The following is a 5,347-nucleotide window of genomic DNA, read 5'->3' as shown; positions in this document are numbered from 1 at the left end:
GTCATAACTTTGAAGTTGTAGATAATTTCGTCTATCTTGGAACCAGCGTAAACACCACCAACAATGTCAGCCTAGAAATCCAACGCAGAATAACTCTTGCCAACAGGTGTTACTTCGGACTGAGTAGGCAATTGAGAAGCAAAGTCCTCTCTCGACAAACAAAAACCAAACTCTATAAGTCACTCATAATTCCCGTCCTGCTATATGGTGCAGAGTCTTGGACGATGTCAACAACGGATGAGTCGACGTTGCGAGTTTTCGAAAGAAAAGTTCTGCGAAAGATTTATGGTCCTTTGCGCGTTAGCCACGGCGAATTCCGCATTCGATGGAACGATGAGCTGTACGAGATATACGATGACATTGACATAGTTCAGCGAATTAAAAGACTGCGGCTACGCTGGCTAGGTCATGTTGTCCGGATGGACGAAAACACTCCATCTCTGAAAGTATTCGACGCAGTACCCGCCGGAGGAAAAAGAGGAAGAGGAAGACCTCCACTCCGTTGGAAGGACCAAGTGGAGAAGGACCTGGCTCCGCCTGGAATATCCAATTGGCGCCACGTAGCGAAAAGAAAAAACGATTGGCGCGCTGTTGTTAACTCGGCTATAATCGCGTAAGCGGTGTCTACGCCAATTAAGAAGAAGAAGATTTCTGGGTAAAATAAGATAATACAAAAAGGAGAAAGATCCTTTTTTTACAAGTGTATTTCTAGGAAAAATAAGAATTCATATTTTTGGACTAATATATAATAATTGTGCTTAAGCCTTCCTATATAAACAATGTAATATTTATTTTATATTCATTTGTGGTTTTGCGCACAATAGATGAGCATTACTTACGCCTCCTTTACACTACTCGCGAAGTTAAACGTATTTCTCAAAGCAAAGCAATGTTCGAAGTAAAAAAGAAGAGACGGCAATACTGTGCGGAATACATTAAATTCGGATTCATTGAAAATCCCACAAACCCATCCTCGCCTTTGTGTCTTCTATGTCTAAAAACATTTTCGAATAAAGCAATGAAGCCTTCAAGACTGCAAGATCATTTGAATAAAATGCATCCAGATAAGAGAGACAAGAATGTAGCATATTTTCAAGACCTAGAGAAGAAGCATAATACTCAGCCAAGTGTAGCAAAACTATTTTCGGCGGCTGCTAAGCAAGATGACGACGGACTTCGAGCTTCGTACAATATCTCTTTGTTAATTGCTCAAAAAGGCAAACCACATAACATCGGAGAAGAGTTAATATTGCCAGCAATAAATGAAGTAATAACTACCGTGCTTCATAAACCGGCCGCAGATATTATCCGAAAAATTCCTTTGAGTAATAATGCTGTGCAAAGACGAATTGATGAAATGGCTGAAAACATTGAAGAATCATTGTGCGATCACCTGAGGACGAGCCAATTCTCAATTCAGCTCGATGAGTCCACTTTACCAACTAATGAAGCATTGTTGTTGTCTTACGTGAGGTTTATTAAAGATGAGAAAATATGTGAAGAACTATTATTTGCTAGAAATTTAGAGACCGATACAAAAGGCGAAACCATATTCAATATATTGGAAAAGTTTTGCGATGAGAAAGAGATTCCTTTGAAAAATATTATTTCAATTGCTACGGATGGCGCTCCGGCTATGATAGAGTGTCATAAAGGCTTAAAGACGCACTTAAAAAATAAAATTCCAGATGTCCTTGGTGTACATTGCCTTATTCATAGACAACATTTAGTTGCTAGAAACTTAAGTGAAAAACTATTTCAATCACTGCAATATGTCATCAAAGCAGTCAATAAAATCCGCAACAGCTTTTTGAATGATAAATTATTTCATCAGCTTTGTGTTACTAATGACGAGGATTTCAATCGTTTGTTGTTTCATACTGAAGTTCGTTGGCTATCACGAGGCAATTGTCTGACCTGATTCTACAACCTGTTTGACTCTGTTATAGAGTTCTTGGAAACTAAAGATACAGAATTTCAAGACATGCTCATAACATCAAAGAAAGATATAACTTACATGACAGACCTGTATAAATTGTTCAACGACATGAATCTCCAACTGCAAGGCGATAAACTAAATTTAATTAAAACAAAAAACGTCGTTGCTGCTTTCGCAGCCAAACTGCTTCTACACAGAAAGAATCTGGGCAGATGTGAGTTTCACAATTTTCCGAATTTATCAGTATCATGCAGTAACGATGAATTGTTTGCCTACTGCCAACATTTGGAAAACTTCCACATTGACTTCACCGAACGATACCAGGACATTTTGAACTTGGAAATACCAGACTGGGTGTTGGATCCGTTTTCAAATGTCAACACAGCAATGTCACCTCAGCTGGAAGAAGAACTTATAGAATTGACAACAAACGAGGAAATAAAAATCAAGTTCAAAAATGGTTACCAAGAATTTTGGCTACAAAAACCGATCTCGCAATTGTACCCTGGATTGTGGTCAATCGTTCAACGATTCTTGATAGCATTCCCATCGGCATATTTGTGTGAACGTGGATTTAGTGCTGTGACAACACTGCTTACTAAAAATAGAAATCGTTTGCTTGTTACCGAACCTGGCGACTTGCGACTGTTCTTGAGTAAATTGGAACCTGATATTAACAAACTTATTAAACAGAACCAGATTCATCCTTCACATTAGTTTTTATATGTGGATCGATTATTTTAGTTTTATTTTTAATAAAATATTCTCTGTTTTAATACTATAAAGTTGTGTTTCAATAATCATTCATATTGGCTGGTGGAGCCCGTAAGATTTAACTTGAGACCAAAGCGCCGTTGTATGTTACCTACTGCGCTCAGGTTTCAAGTTGCTGGTTATAGCAAAAGTTTCGTTTAGAATTCTCCGTTAATGTACATACATATGTAGGTCACAATAATTAATTTGAAGTTATAGTGGTTTTTAAATAGGTGAAAAAATGGGGGCCCTAAAAAAATATTTATTCTCAAAGTGGGCGGTAGACAAAATAAGTTTGGGAACCACTGGTCTAAAGATTCTTTTTACATCTTTGGTGAGGCCTATATTAGAATATGCTTCTGTGGTTTGGAACTCTAGTTATCAAGTCCAGTTATGCAAGAAGTTAGAGTCCGTTAAAAACAGTTTTTACTTTTTGCCTTAAATCATTGGCATTGGGATTCCAGGTTAAGTCCTCCCCTGTATACTAACCGTTTTAAACTTATAAATCTCCCTACACTCTCTAGTCGTAGGAAAATGCTTCGTATTATATGTATTTCTTGTAAAATTCATGAATGGGTCAGTCTGTAGTCCATCTCTATTATCTGATATTAATTTTAATGTGCTTGCTCGCTCTACCAGGCGGTTGATACCTTCACTTTTAAAATTTTCTAGAACAAATTTTGAGTTAAACGAACCAGTCCGCCGTATATGACACGATTTCAATTCTGATTCCAGCATATTTATGAAATATACTCTTTCTTTACCTTTAAAAAATTATTTTATCTACTATCAACAAGTAACATTTAAAAATAATAAACTTACTTTAATCTAATTTCTAATATTGGCTGTTGAAATTTTTGTTTCTGTAGCTGAGAAGCTTAAGATCACAACGTCCCTCTCTTACCTTTTATGACTCGGCTAATTCCGCTCGTTTGCCGATTGCGACCCTCCCGTCGGTTGGGCGGGACGAGGGTAATCGTTGGCTATAATATACAAGGTGCGTTCCAAAGTAAATCTAGCGCACCCTGGTGGCGCCAATGAGCTAAAACACTCTTTCGATATGCTTTTGGACCGCGCAAAAAGGTGTATGAGAGCAAAAAGAGACCATTTTGAATAAAATGAATTGATTTTGTCGAAAAACCCATTTGTTCTGTTTTTTCAAGTCCAGTTTACGTTGAAATGCACCTTGTATAACATATGTATGTGTAAAAGAATGTCGTGTTAGTTACACCATTCATAACTCAAGAACGGTAACATTTATTCAAAATTCATGTTTGTAAGAAACATTTGTATAAATGGACATCCTCCCCCGACATCACCACACCCACCACATTAGGACACCACATCAACTCCACTTCACAACACTGACAGGCACCTTCACCATATCACCGCTTACAACCCACATTCTACACTAGGATGCGTCGATTCCGGACTTTTTTCGATTTGGGATTTCTAATAGTGCGGAAAAGTTGCCTTAGTACTTCCTGATTCCAATGCAACTTTTTGTTTTGAGATCGGATTGCATCTTCAACCCCAACTCCGGCCTTGAAATGTCGGAAATTCGCCTAAAATCGTGAAATTGTCTACCTAGCGCCTGAAATACGCTTCTCATGGCAAAATGTATAAAACAAAAGTTATTTGTCACGTCATTCGCTACCGAAATGGTATGAGTGATCATTGCCGTAGGACGAACCGTTCTCGAGATACGACCGAAAATGCGGCGCGCCACAGCTCAAGGTGAAAATCGGCTTGCGGCCACACTCTTGACGTTGATTTCGCCGAGTGCTATCACTCACATTCATTCACCTACGCCAAAGGACACGTTCGGATAGGTCTCCACATAAATATTTTTCCATCGAGTTCCTTCACTCTTGTCGTTGATTTCGCCGAGTGCTATCACTTATGTATATTCTCTCAACAGAACACAGAACTCAAAATGTCTGTATCTAAATTTAAATTTAGACAGAAATGTCCTGTGTTTGGCATATATCCGTACAACCTCTCTGAGTCCCAGTTACCTACTTACCAGGATGTTCTTTTGAGTTATCAGTTTGAAAGATTTCGTATAGGGCGACTCTGAGGCGACAACTATGAACCTAGGAGTAAAGAGATACTTTCAAAAAGTCATCTATTCCGATAGTTTCACACACCAGAGTTGTACAAATGCTCACCACATACCATAAGAAATTTCTGACTCTTAAACAAATGTTTTTAAGGAACCCAAAAGGTTTGAGCTCTAAAAGAGACGAGTTTGTCTCTTCTGCCGGAAAATTATTTGACATCGCTGTTTGTGAATGCAATTATTTTTCTTCTTGCACTTGTCCAAAGGAAAGGAAAGTTCCTATCAATGAACAACCATTTCTCTTGGACCAGAGAACCAGAAGAATTGGTCGCATTAGAAGTGTTGCTCTACCTGAAACAAAAAAGATTGCAACGAAAAATGAACGTAAAGAAAAGCTTTCAAAACGTCATTCAACATCAACACTTACCAGAAAAGTATCAGCTAGAACACGTGACCATTCAGATCAGCCAGACTGTCATACAGACGACAACAATGTAGGTGCGTCGCATATGGATTCTTCCAAAAACGATGCTGATGATGAATTTTCTCTTCCATCCTCTAAAACCAAACAAAACACACTAGTATTAGAACAC

The 5,347-nt window shown here is 38.2% G+C and overlaps 1 long non-coding RNA gene across 1 annotated transcript; it reads right to left on the bottom strand.

The window, feature by feature from the left end:
• Positions 1-1,688: 1,688 nt before the first annotated feature.
• LOC126766299 (uncharacterized) lies at positions 1,689-3,689 on the bottom strand. Its single transcript, XR_007668832.1, has 3 exons — positions 3,597-3,689; positions 2,405-2,537; positions 1,689-2,338 (listed from the first exon to the last, which is right to left on the bottom strand). It is a non-coding gene; the product is annotated as an uncharacterized LOC126766299 (long non-coding RNA).
• Between the last annotated feature and the right edge of the window lie 1,658 nt (positions 3,690-5,347).

This window comes from Bactrocera neohumeralis, unplaced genomic scaffold, assembly GCF_024586455.1.
Source record: "Bactrocera neohumeralis isolate Rockhampton unplaced genomic scaffold, APGP_CSIRO_Bneo_wtdbg2-racon-allhic-juicebox.fasta_v2 cluster11, whole genome shotgun sequence".
Classification (NCBI taxonomy): domain Eukaryota; kingdom Metazoa; phylum Arthropoda; class Insecta; order Diptera; family Tephritidae; genus Bactrocera; species Bactrocera neohumeralis.
This window is presented reverse-complemented; position numbering and strand designations above follow the sequence as displayed.